Source organism: Bombina bombina, chromosome 3 (genome assembly GCF_027579735.1).
Source record: "Bombina bombina isolate aBomBom1 chromosome 3, aBomBom1.pri, whole genome shotgun sequence".
In the NCBI taxonomy this organism is placed as follows: Eukaryota; Metazoa; Chordata; class Amphibia; order Anura; family Bombinatoridae; genus Bombina; species Bombina bombina.
Window position 1 is genome coordinate 1047619655 of NC_069501.1, and position 14907 is coordinate 1047634561.

Below are 14907 nucleotides of genomic sequence, written 5' to 3' on the forward strand. Positions count from 1 at the left end.
CTCTGGTAAATATTTTGCACTGGCTCTATTGACAGGCATTTACTGCTGCAGCTTCTCTGCTCCTTGTAAGCTCCCTAAAAAAAGAAAGAAAAATGTGTTTAAATATGAAATACTATAGTATGGAAAATGCTGCACTCAAAATAAATTTAAAAGTGCATGTTTGCTTATTTGTGAACAGAAAATCACTCAGTGTTATACATTTCATACTGCACTACTACAATTTATTCTCCCAGGAGCAAAACCTCCAAAGTGTGTGTCATACAATCAAAGTTGCTCATGAGGACACCTAAGCACAAAACTGCAGTGGTGTATCTTGTTTATATAATTAGACACTTTTTAGTCTTGGACTGTATACGACACATGATTGGATGCTGTGTTCCAGGGAGAATATAGTTTTGTAGTGCAATACTGCTCTTATTTTTTGTGAAATGCATATTCTTTTTTTATATAGAGCGGGTATCTTGCTCGTTTTAATTTGTTAAACACTTTTATTAAATGTGTAACACTGAGGACTTGATAATCTAAATTTCTCCACTATGGCCAGGTTATCTAAGGAGTATCATCATCACTGTGAGGTACCTCAAAGCTGTTTATCTAGCAATGTTTGATTCTGGATGTGAAGACAACTACATTACAATATAATTATTAAAATAAGCTCCCAAAGATTTTGCATGATGTCTCTCCAAGTTATAGAGTTTTTGATCATCAAATCCTGAGTCTTTTGCTGTTCATAACTTAAAAAATATGCACATTTAAATTAATTTTCAGTACAGCATTCTCCATACTTTGGTTTTATATTTAAACACACTAATATATAGGAAAATGTAGTGGTGCAGCAAAAATCCTCTGCTAAGCATTGGAAAGAAAATCCCTACAGCTTGTGCATTTGTTTCTTAGCAACCACTTACAAGGCAAAGCTTCTCCCTTGTGGGGCTGTGACAAAAACAATTTTCAAGTAGATTGCCCCTTTAAAGGGACAGTATACTGTAAAATAGTTTTTCCCTTAATGTGTTTCCATTTACTTTTTTTACCAACTGCAGAGTATAAAATGTATGAAAATTAGCTTTTTAAGGTTTTTTTGTGTATATGAAATAGCTGATTTTGCGTTTTGAAGCCACAACCTAATAAAATGGGTTGAGCTTGTAGGTATAATAAGATCTCATTACTTTATCACATTGTGTACATATACATGCTTCTTTATCTTATATCTTTCTGTAAACCAAAAAACAATACTTGGAGAGAACAATGGAAATTACCTTATCTCTTCTATACCCCACTGGGAGTGTAATTTCTTCTGCTGGCTGCGTTTACACACCTTATCTATAGCTTGGACCTAAGGCCAGCAACTTTTAGAATAGGTGGGGATACCACATGCTAAATCAACTATTTTAAATGCCAATATAAGGGTAAAGGAAATACTTGTAAACAATTTAATACACTTCAGCAGGTAAAGTGAATCATTGGGAACAAATTAAAAGGGATACAACTTCTGAGTAAACTGTCCCTTTAAGTATAAACACACTGCTTAGTGCTTTATAACAATGGAACAGACTGTTTTATATGCCTTTAACCATGGACTTTTAACATCAATACAAACATGCTTGCTTGTAATCTTGACCAGTTATCTAAGCTCATTCGTGGGAACATTACATTCTCTAAAAATTGGAGCGTGTAGTTCTTGCATTAGGAATGTTGCATTAATGTCTCAGCTGTGCACACAAATGTAATCATAACTCATTTTTTCCAATTAGAAGACTACACACATTCAGTAAAAATGCTAAAAATAAAGATATCAAACACAAGAAGACTCAACAAGAAGTGTAAAAATAACAAAAAATAAATACATTTAAAACTAGATTTAAAATATGTTATGTACTGTAAATTAGCTACTTTTATTCAAATATGATTATGATTATACAACATGTAATATTTATTGCTCAATGAATACATTAGTCTTCAATGGCTGATTAGGTTTTTTATAAAATATAACTAACCAAAAACCATATTATTTAAAAAGTAGTTTTCATCTCAATTTTAACACATTTTAGAAATGGATTTTTCATTGTATTTGTTGTTATTATTATTTATTTGTTTGTTTGTAATGTTCTAATATATTCCACAGCTCTAAACAAGGGATACAATAAAAGACAAAAGAAAAGAATAAAAACTGAAACTGACTTAAAGGCTCTGGTCTGAATATCTGGTCCAAATATTTTTTTTAATCATAATATGAAAAGGAAAGTATTACAGACAGCATTATAGTGGTGATAGTGCCATTAGTATACATACAAGTGTATTTGTTCCATCCCAAGCCCCAAAAGTACAGTCTATTTTGCATTAGGAGAAAGTTACAGTGTTTTAGCTGGGAAATTAAAACAGTAAAATTACATATTATTATTATAGCAGAGATCGGGGACATGGTAAGAAAAAAGCCAAGTGTTATTAAAGGAGCAAGGTAGCAAATAAGTTTAATATTTAACGTTTTGTGCTGCCCTAGGTACAGATCCTCTCACTGCAATACCCTCCCCTTAACACTTTGGCCCATATTTATCAAGCTCCGTACAGAGCTTGAAGGGCCGTGTTTCTGGCGAGTCTTCAGACTCGCCAGAAACACAAGTTATGACTCGCCAGAAACACAAGTTATGAAGCAGCGGTCTAAAGACCGCTGCTCCATAACCCTGTCCGCCTGCTCTGAGCAGGCGGACAGGAATCGCCGGGAAATCAACCCGATCGAGTACGATCGGGTTGATTGACACCTCCCTGCTGGCGGCCGATTGGCCGCGAGTCAGCAGGGGGCGGCGTTGCACCAGCAGCTCTTGTGAGCTGCTGGTGCAATGTTAAATGCGGAGAGCGTATTGCTCTCCGCATTTAGCGAGGTCTTGCGGACCTGATCCGCACTGTTGGATCAGGTCCGCAAGACCTTTGATAAATAGGGGCCTTTGGGGCATATGTATCAAGCTCCGAATGGAGCTTGATGCCCCGTGTTTCTGGCGAGCCTGCAGGCTCGCCACAAACAGCAGTTATGAAGCAGCGGTCACAAAGACCGCTGCTCCATAACCTGTCCAGACATCGCAGGAAATCAACCCGATCGAGTACGATCGGGTTGATTGACACCCCTGCTGGCGGCCCATTGGCCGCGAGTATGCAGGGGCGGCGTTGCACCAGCAGCTCTTGTGAGCTGCTGGTGCAATGCTGAATACAGCGAGCGTATTGCTCACCGTATTCAGCGAGATCTGGAGGACCTGATCCGCACTGTCGGATCAGGTCCGCCAGACTTTCATAACTAGGGGCCTCAATGTCTACCATCTACCAAATCCACACTCTACTCTGTAATATTGCCTTAAAGGGACAATCTGCTTGATTTTGTTTGTTTAGTTGTACATTCTCCCTTTAACTGTAATGTCCCTTTAAAGAACCGTCTATATGGTTTATTAGTGTAAATGCCCCTCATGCAATAAAAAAACACACATTTGTTATTACAAATTCATAAGTGATACCTAACATGTGAGACTGCATGAGAACAGTTCAGAGTTGCCTCTCTTAGCCCTGCGTGTTCAATCTGCAATCACAATTACTAATGCAGAATGCTTTTAATTTGTGATATATTTAATTGGACATACATGAAAGCTCATCAAACACGATGCTGATGCATAAAGCTTCTGACATCATAAAAACCTCTTTGATGTGGTAAATGACACGTGTGAGATTATTTCTCAATCCTTTTGTTTATGTTCTCAATTTGTCAAGCAATGTGAGGATTTAATCTTGTCCCTGGCAGAAAAGCAATGAACTGCTAAAATGCGTCTGTACTGAGCTGACGTTGACCATATTCCCTAACACAATACCATATTGTATATCCTCATCTTCAGTGTTAGATGAGTCAGTATTAACTTGTCTGATAGCGAGAGACATTAAAGTCACAAGTTTTTCTTTTCTTTGCAATGTATTTTAAATTGTAGAATAGATTTTGGCCTTTTTTTATGAGCTGGAAAAAAACATAATTTATGTAAGAACTTACCTGATAAATTCATTTCTTTCATATTAGCAAGAGTCCATGAGCTAGTGACGTATGGGATATACATTCCTACCAGGAGGGGCAAAGTTTCCCAAACCTTAAAATGCCTATAAATACACCCCTCACCACACCCACAATTCAGTTTAACGAATAGCCAAGAAGTGGGGTGATAAGAAAAAAGTGCGAAAGCATATAAAATAAGGAATTGGAATAATTGTGCTTTATACAAAAAAATCATAACCACCACAAAAAAGGGCGGGCCTCATGGACTCTTGCTAATATGAAAGAAATGAATTTATCAGGTAAGTTCTTACATAAATTATGTTTTCTTTCATGTAATTAGCAAGAGTCCATGAGCTAGTGACGTATGGGATAATGACTACCCAAGATGTGGATCTTTCCACACAAGAGTCACTAGAGAGGGAGGGATAAAATAAAGACAGCCAATTCCTGCTGAAAATAATCCACACCCAAAATAAAGTTTAATGAAAAACATAAGCAGAAGATTCAAACTGAAACCGCTGCCTGAAGTACTTTTCTACCAAAAACTGCTTCAGAAGAAGAAAATACAACAAAATGGTAGAATTTGGTAAAAGTATGCAAAGAGGACCAAGTTGTCGCTTTGCAAATCTGATCAACCGAAGCTTCATTCCTAAACGCCCAGGAAGTAGAAACTGACCTAGTAGAATGAGCTGTAATCCTATGAGGCGGAGTCTTACCCGACTCAACATAGGCAAGATTAATTAAAGATTTCAACCAAGATGCCAAAGAAATGGCAGAAGTTTTCTGGCCTTTCTAAAACCGGAAAAGATAACAAATAAACTAGAAGTCTTTCGGAAAGACTTAGTAGCTTCAACATAATATTTCAAAGCTCTAATAACATCCAAAGAATGCAACGATTTCTCCTTAGAATTCTTAGGATTAGGACATAATGAAGGAACCACAATGTCTCTACTAATGTTGTTGGAATTCACAACTTAGGTAAAAATTCAAAAGAAGTTCGCAACACCGCCTTATCCTGATGAAAAATCAGAAAAGGAGACTCACAAGAAAGAGCAGATAATTCAGAAACTCTTCTGGCAGAAGAGATGGCCAAAAGGAACAAAACTTTCCAAGAAAGTAATTTAATATCCAATGAATGCATAGGTTCAAATGGAGGAGCTTGAAGAGCCCCCAGAACCAAATTCAAACTCCAAGGAGGAGAAATTGACTTAATGACAGGCTTTATACGAACCAAAGCTTGTACAAAACAATGAATATCAGGAAGAATAGCAATCTTTCTGTGAAAAAGAACAGAAAGAGCAGAGATTTGACCTTTCAAGGAACTTGCGGACAAACCCTTATCTAAACCATCCTGAAGAAACTGTAATATTCTCGGTATTCTAAAAGAATGCCAAGAAAAATGATGAGAAAGACACCAAGAAATATAAGTCTTCCAGACTCTATAATATATCTCTCTGGATATAGATTTACGAGCCTGTAACATAGTATTAATCACAGAGTCAGAGAAACCTCTTTGACCAAGAATCAAGCGTTCAATCTCCATACCTTTAAATTTAAGGATTTCAGATCCTGATGGAAAAAAGGACCTTGAGACAAAAGGTCTGGTCTTAACGGAAGAGTCCACGGTTGGCAAGAGGCCATCCGGACAAGATCCGCATACCAAAACCTGTGAGGCCATGCCGGAGCTACCAGCAGAACAAACGAGCATTCCTTCAGAATCTTGGAGATTACTCTTGGAAGAAGAACTAGAGGCGGAAAGATATAGGCAGGATGATACTTCCAAGGAAGTGATAATGCATCCACTGCCTCCGCCTGAGGATCCCGGGATCTGGACAGATACCTGGGAAGTTTCTTGTTTAGATGAGAAGCCATCAGATCTATTTCTGGAAGTTCCCACATTTGAACAATCTGAAGAAATACCTCTGGGTGAAGAGACCATTCGCCCGGATGCAACGTTTGGCGACTGAGATAATCCGCTTTCCAATTGTCCATACCTGGGAAATGAACCGCAGAGATTAGACAGGAGCTGGATTCCGCCCAAACCAAAATTCGAGATACTTCTTTCATAGCCAGAGGACTGTGAGTCCCTCCTTGATGATTGATGTATGCCACAGTTGTGACATTGTCTATCTGAAAACAAATGAACAACTCTCTCTTCAGAAGAGGCCAAGACTGAAGAGCTCTGAAAATTGCACGGAGTTCCAAAATATTGATCGGAAATCTCACCTCCTGAGATTCCCAAACCCCTTGTGCCGTCAGATACCCCCACACAGCTCCCCAACCTGTAAGACTTGCATCTGTTGAGATTATAGTCCAGGTCGGAAGAACAAAGAAGCCCCCTGAACTAAACGATGGTGATCTGTCCACCATGTCAGAGAGTGTCGTAAAATCGGTTTAAAGATATTAATTGAGATATCTTTGAGTAATCCCTGCACCATTGGTTCAGCATACAGAGCTGAAGAGGTCGCATGTGAAAACGAGCAAAGGAGATCGCATCTGATGCGGCAGTCCTAAGACCCAACATTTCCATGCATAAGGCTACCAAAGGGAATGATTGTGACTGAAGGTTTTGACAAGCTGATATCAATGTTAAACTTCTCTTGTCTGACAAGGACAGAGTCATAGACACTGAATTTATCTAGAAACCTAAAAAGGTTACCCTTGTCTGAGGAATCAATGAACTGATTGGTAAATTGATCCTCCAACCATGAACTTGAAGAAACAACACAAGTCGATTCGTATGAGATTCTTCGAAAATGAGAAGACTGAGCAAGTACCAAGATATCGTCCAAATAAGGAAATACCAAAACCCTATTCTCTGATTACAGAAAGAAGGGCACCGAGAACCTTTGAAAAAAAAAATTCTTGGAACTGAGGCTAGGCCAAACGGTAGAGCCACAAAACTGGTAATGCTTGTCTAAAAAGAGAATCTCAGACACTAAAAGTGATCTGGATGAATCGGAATATGCAGATACACATCCTGTAAATCTATTGTAGACATATAATGCCCTTGCTAAACAAAAGGCAGGATAGTCCTACAGTAACCATCTTGAATGTTGGTATCCTAAGATAACGATTCAATAATGATAGATCCGGAACTGGTCTGAAGGAATTGACCTTCTTTGGTACAATGAAGAGATAAAATAAAACCCCAGCCCCTGTTCCAGAACTGGAACTGGCATAAATACTCCAGCCAACTCTAGATCTGAAACACATTTCAGAAATGCTGAGCCTTTGCTGTGTTAACTGGGACACGGGAAAGAAAAGAATCTCTTAGCAGGAGGCCTTAACTTGAAGCCAATTCTGTACCTTTCTGAAACAATGTTTCTGAAACCAGAGATTAAGAACGGAATTGATCCAAATTTCTTTGAAGAAAACGTAATCTGCCCCATACCAGCTGAGCTGGAATAAGGGCCGCACCTTCATAGGTACTTAGGAGCTGGCTATAGGTTTCTATAAGGCTTGGATATATTCCAAACTGGAAATAGTTTCCAAACTGATACCGCTCCTGAGGATGAAGGATCAGGCTTTTGTTCCTTGTTGTGAGGAAAGGAACGAAAATGATTATTTACCCTGGAAAGAAAGGGAAAGCAAAGTTGACTTAGAAGACATGTCAGCATTCCAAGTTTAATCCATAAAGCTTTTCTAGCTAAAATAGCTAGAGACATATACCTGACATCAACTCTAATGATATCAAAAGATGGTATCACCAATAAAATTATTAGCATGTTATAGAATAATAATAATGCTATAAAATTATGATCTGTTACTTGTTGCGCTAAAGCTTCTAACCAAAAAGTTGAAGCTGCAGCAACATCCGCTAAAAATATAGCAGGTCTAAGAAGATTACCTGAACATAAGTAAGCTTTTCTTAGAAAGGATTCAATTTTCCTATCTAAAGGATCCTTAAATGAAGTACTATCTGCCGTAGGAATAGTAGTACATTAGCAGGAGTAGAGACAGCCCCATAACCTTAGGGATTTTTGTCCCAAAAAACTCTAATCTGTCAGATGGCACAGGATATAATTTGCTTAAACGTCTAGAAGGAGTAAATAAATTACCCAAATTATTCCATTCCCTGGAAATTACTTCAGAAATAGCATCAGGGAGATAAAACACTTCTGGAATAACTACAGGAGATTTAAAAAAAACCTTATTTAAACGTTTACATTTAGTATCAAGAGGACCAGAATCCTCTATTTCTAATGCAAATAACACTTCTTTAAGTAAAGAACGAATAAATTCCATCTTGAACAAATACAAAGATTTATCAGCATCAACCTCTGAGACAGAAACCTCTGAACCAGAAGAACCATTATCAGTATCAGAATGATGATGTTCATTTAAAAATTCATCTGAAAAAAGAGAAGTTTTAAAAGACTTTTATGTATACTAGAAGGAGAAATAACAGACATAGCCTTCTTATTGGATTTAAAAAATAAAATCTCTTATGTTATCAGGAACACTCTGAAAATTAGATGTTGACGGAACAGCAACAGGTAATGTAACAGTACTAAAGGAAATTTTATCTGCATCAATAAGTTTGACATGACATGCAATACAAATAACAGCTGGAGAAACAGATACCAAAAGTTTATAGCAGATACACTTAGCTTGGTAGCTCCAGCACTGTGCAGTGATTTTCCTGAAGTATCTTCTGACTCAGTTGCAACGTGGAACATCTTGCAATATGTAAAAGAAAAAAACAACATATAAAGCAAAATTGATCAAATTCCTTAAATGACAGTTTCAGGAATGGGAAAAAAATGCCAGTGAACAAGCTTCTAGCAACCAGAAGCAATAAATAATGAGACTTAAATAATGTGGAGACAAAAATGACGCCCATATTTTTTAGCGCCAAAAAAGACGCCCACATTATTTGGCGCCTAAATGCTTTTGGCGCCAAAAATGACGCCACATCCGGAACGCCGACATTTTTGACGCAAAAAAACGTCAAAAAATGACGCAACTACCGGCGACACGTATGACGCCGGAAACAGAAAAAAAAATTTGCGCCAAAAAAGTCTGCGCCAAGAATGACGCAATAAAATGAAGCATTTTCTGCCCCCGCGAGCCTAACAGCCCACAGGGAAAAAGTCAAATTTTTTAAGGTAAGAAAAAATGATTGAAACAAATGCATTTATCCCAAATATGAAACTGACTGTCTGAAAAATAAGGAATGTTGAACATTCTGAGTCAAGGCAAATAAATGTTTGAATACATATAATTAGAACTTTATAAATAAAGTGCCCAACCATAGCTTAGAGTGTCACAGAAAATAAGATTTACTTACCCCAGGACACTCATCTACATGTTTGTAGAAAGCCAAACCAGTACTGAAACGAGAATCAGCAGAGGTAATGGTATATATAAGAGTATATCGTCGATCTGAAAAGGGAGGTAAGAGATGAATCTCTACGACCGATAACAGAGAACCTATGAAATAGACCCCGTAGAAGGAGATCACTGCATTCAAATAGGCAATACTCTCCTCACATCCCTCTGACATTCACTGCACGCTGAGAGGAAAACCGGGCTCCAACTTGCTGCGGAGCGCATATCAACGTAGAATCTAGCACAAACTTACTTCACCACCTCCATCGGAGGCAAAGTTTGTAAAACTGAATTGTGGGTGTGGTGAGGGGTGTATTTATAGGCATTTTAAGGTTTGGGAAACTTTGCCCCTCCTGGTAGGAATGTATATCCCATACGTCACTAGCTCATGGACTCTTGCTAATTACATGAAAGAAATAATATATATATTTTCTCCCTTGTAAATAGTGCTAGTTCATATGTAGGATATCATTTCATGCACTGTTTTGTATGGTCTGATGGTTTGTACAAGAATTAGAATGTAAATGTTTAAAAAACAATTTTATGAGAAAAATAACTGTTTATTTATATTCCTGCCAACTTGGTACTAACTCTGTTATTGTAGAGAGAGGTTGCCAGCTGCCTTCCACAAAAATACTGGACACTCTGTTAGTCACTGGGCACAATAGTAGGCAGGGTCACACAATCCTCCCCCCCCCGCCAAAAAAAAAAAAGAAAAAGAAACTCTACCTTTGCCCTTACTCTTAATTCATCCATTTATAGTTTTCCACAAGTGAGCAGTCATTTTAGCCCTTAGCTGCCAGTCACATACAAATAAATATTTTTACCTCTGTGGCTCGCTTTAACACATGCAAACATAAATTATTTGACCCATTTGACTGCCCCTCACTTCTAACTCAAAGATTTAAAAAAAAAAAAAAAGTAATTTAAAGTCCCATAAAACAGGTTGAGATCTGTGCATATCCTAGAAAAGGATAATTAAGTAAAAATTAGTTACAAAGCCATGCTGTCTGGAGCAGTCAGCTCCACCCCTCTTATCAGTGTTTAGACATAGGCATTGTATTTCAACAGAGTTCACAGCTTCTAGGCAAGCTCCAGCAGATAATCCCTGTTCACTTTTGTTTTCTGCCAAAGCAACAATAGATAAAGAAACAGCCATAGAAGGAAATGTGTGGGGGAATTAGAGCTTTCCAGTTTAGAAACTAAAAAGAAAGGGTTAATGGCTAGGCACTGCAGTATAAATTTGCAGGTATACCGTAAAGTAATTAAAGTACATATTATTATATTTTGTCCCTATCCCAACTTGTTTTATGTTTTCACTACAGTTAGTGTCATTGTTTACACCTGCTCAAATATCAAGGGCTATGGAATTAGATTTGCAGCTACATTCTAATAACTACCAAGTCAGACACATACAGTATTTAGTGAGGAGAAGTGAACGGTTGGTTAAAATCCAGTGGAGGGCTGAATTGTGAAGTGAGTGTCAGTTCTATGAGGGAATAATGATGCAGAGCTGAATCATTTTTTCTTTTCTTTCTGTCCCTAAATGAAAATGTCCCACACCTGTGTGACCACGAGGAAAACCAACAAACTGTGAACAACGCAATCAGATTAGTGTTATTTGATAGGTCTGAAATAAACTAAAAACATCCTGTAAGAAACTGATGGTTCGTATTGTAAACTATGTACTGTAAACCATGAGCTGTCCACACATTTGTACTGCATACTGGCTTTTTCCCTTAGAACTAAAGCAAATTACCAAGGGAAGAGATAAAAATATATAGTGTCACAAATGATTGTGTATTGCATTGTGTCACATAATGAGGATGCAGGTAAATAATGAGGACATGTTCTTACCATAAGACACATTTGTCATAGCAATATGCTCCAGTGCCGCCCTTCTGAAACCATTTGTGTTCTTCATGGGGTCACCACTGCTGAACATGTTTAAACATGGAGAGCTAACAAGCCTTTCATTAGGGAAAGGGTAGTTGTATACATGTAAATACCACCTGGTTTCACCCAATTACACATTTTGCTTCAACACTAGGGGACACAAAAAAGGAAAATAAAGGATCTTACTGGGCATGTACTGTATATGTTTTTAGTAAAGCATTTGCCTCTAATACCAGAATATTCCTGTGCCTTCTTCTCTGAGTGTATACAAAGTCTTGGTCTGTGAAAATTTAGGTTTGTAGGCCACAAGCAGTGTTATTTACCTCACACAAATATTTTTTTCATGAACTTTGTTTTCAAAATATTTATTTTTGTTTTGAAACTTCTTACTTCTTTAAACGCAAAAATAAAATGGGGTCCCTCATTTTTAAAAATAATGAACACTGCTGACCTATATCTTTGGCTGCTATTTTTAGAGAAATATAGCTCACACATAAAAAGTCATATAACATGCTTATAGCTAGTTACTGTGAAGGACAGGTAACTACATTATACCTCACAAAGGGCAAGATTACAAGTCGTGCGCTATGAGTTTTCCACACGCGATATGGTCTTTTCACAATTAATTTCCATTGCGCAGCTATTACCAGTCTTGAAAAATTGTGATTGCGTGTGCATTCGCCTTTTACGTAACAATCCTTTCCGCACTGTAGTTAACAGTTTTGTGCAACATAAAAGTTTCACAAAACACTTCAAAAATACATTACAAAGTACTGTTACACTCTATCTAATAAAAATTATTTAAAAAAAAAAAATGCACAAAAAAGTTATAAGTTAAAAGATAGGAGATCTCGGGTGTTAGAAAAAAAAGCAGACAAAGGGATTTTACATTGACACATACACATACATAGAGAAACATGTTTAACTATGGAGATAATAGAAATATTTCACATTACATCATCTTATGAACATTAAACAATACCTCAGGGATTTTCAAAGAGATATTTGTATATAGATCTCGAAATATCCTGACATATATATATACTGTATATACTGTATGTGTGTTTTCGCAACTGATTTGCCGCGCAACTTGTAATCTTGCCCATAATTTCCTAGTTAGTATCTTAGACAAGGATACTGGGGGCTGAGTTGGAGCAACCCATTGGTAGGGTCTTGGCGACCCAGGCTAGTATTTATATGGGATAAATCTTTGTGAGCATAGTCTAGGCAGGCTAGTACATGGCTGGGGGTGGTCACGATTTAACCTTGTGAAATTGATGGATCTATAGTGAAGATAGAGCAGTGAGATGGAAAGTGGCACTCAGCTTGATAACCAGGGCTATTGGGGAGAAGAAAAGGAAAGAGGAAAGAAGAAAAGGAAAGAGGAAAGAAGAAAAGGAAAGAGGAACAAAGAAAAGGAAAGAACAAAAGGAAAGAAGAAAAGGAAAGAGGAACGAAGAAAAGGAAAGAACAAAAGGAAAGAAGAAGAAAGAAAAGGAAAGAAGAGGAAAGAAAAGGAAAAAAAAAAATGGAACGGAAAGAAAAGGAAAGGAAAAAAGGAAAGAAAGGAACGGAAAGAACGGAAAGAAAAGAAAGAAAGAAAGAAAGAAAGAAAAGAAAGGAAAGAAAAGAAAGAAAGCAATGTAGTAATATCACATATTGCAAATGAAAATTAACAGCTGGTAGTAACAACAAGAGTGATTTAGCTTTTTTCAACTTCTATAACACGCTAGGTGCTGAAGTGAGAACTACTTACTGCTGATTGGTAAATAAACAAATTTGACTGACACAGGAGTTACTGCACCGTGCTCACCCACTCATCAGCCAATCAGCACTAGAAGTGTATACATGATGTCTACAATAGCCTGTTTTTTTTAACCGCTCAGTATCTCAGACTGAACACAATATAATATAATAAAGTTCTGCTCTGTTACAAAATGACATAAATAATTGTGCGATATTATAAACATGTGTTACCATTATTACCATTATTATTTTAAAATAAGTTACAATGGACTAATATATTGAGTTTTCTATATCACCATACTTAGAAACGCATACTTAGAAATAATAAACAAACATTGCGTAACAATAAACATTGAAATACAGTGTGGAAGGCCCCATATTTCTGAGAGCTATGTCAGCAGTTCACTGTACTTGGCCAACAACCAACCAGAGCGAACATCTTACACAAACCAAAAAACTTCCTTTGGAATGTTGTAAAGGAAGAGTGACATAATGTAGCTAGTAAAGGAAACACATTTCTAAAATCATATGAATAAATAAGATATATAGTAGTTTTAATTAAAGGGTCATTAAATAGAAAACTTTTATATCATAAATATGAAAGAGCAGAAATTACACATGAAATTATTATTTGAATGAAAGGTTAAAGGGATATTAAACACAAAATTTTTCTTTCATAATTCAGACAGAGAATATAATTTTAAACAACATTCCAATTTACTTCTATTATCTAATTTGCTTCATTCTTTAGATATACTTAGTTAAATAAATAGCAATGCACACAGGTGAGCCAATCACATAAGGCATCTATGTGCAGCCACCAATCAGAAGCTACTGAGCCTATCTAGATATGCTTTTCAGGAAAGAATATCAAGAGAATGAAGCAAGTTAGATAATAGAAGTAAATTAGAAAGTTGTTTAAAATGGTATTCTTTATCTGAATCATGAAAGAAAAAATTTGGGTTTAATGTCCCTTTAAGATAAAGGTTTGTAAACTAACATTCGGCTAGATTACGAGTTTTGCGGTATGAGTGAAAAAGCAGTGTTAAGGCTCTTTTTCATTACCGCTGGTATTACGAGTCTTGCAGGTTTAGGGGCACCGCACACTTTTTGGCCGTAACGCAACGTAACTACTGCATTTTTCATAATGTCCTTTTTCAATGGGACTTCCTTTGCGCCGGTATTACAAGTCTGCCTGGGAGGCCAAAAAGTGAGCGGTACACCCTAAAACTTCAAGATCCATAATGTAAACTGAAAGTCAGTAGTTATGAGTGTTACGCTACAAAGCTGTAACATAAAACTCATAACTAAAGTGCTAAAAAGTACACTAACACCCATAAACTACCTATTAACCTCTAAACCGAGGCGCTCCCGCATCGCAAACACTAAAATAAAATTATTAACCCCTAATCTGCCGCTCCGGACATTGCCGCTACTAGAATAAACATATTAATCCCATAAACCGCCGTACTCCCGCATCGCAAACACTAGTTAAATATTATTAACCCCTAATCTGCCGCCCCTAACATCGCCACCACCTACCTAGATTTATTAACCCCTAATCTGCCGCCCCCAAAGTCGTCGCCGCCACTATACTAAATTTATTAACCCCTAAACCTAACCCTAACTCTAACCCTAACCCTAACACCCACTAACTTTAATGTAATTAAAATAAATCTAAATAAAACCTACTATTAATAACTAAATAATTCCTATTTAAAACTAAATACCTGTAAAATAAACCCTAAGCTAACTACAATATAACTAATAGTTACATTGTAGCTAGCTTAGGTTTTATTTTTATTTCACAGGCAAGTTTGTATTTATTTTAACTAGGTAGAATAGTTACTAAATAGTTATTAACTATTTAGTAACTACCTAGCTAAAATAAATACAAATTTACCTGTAAAATA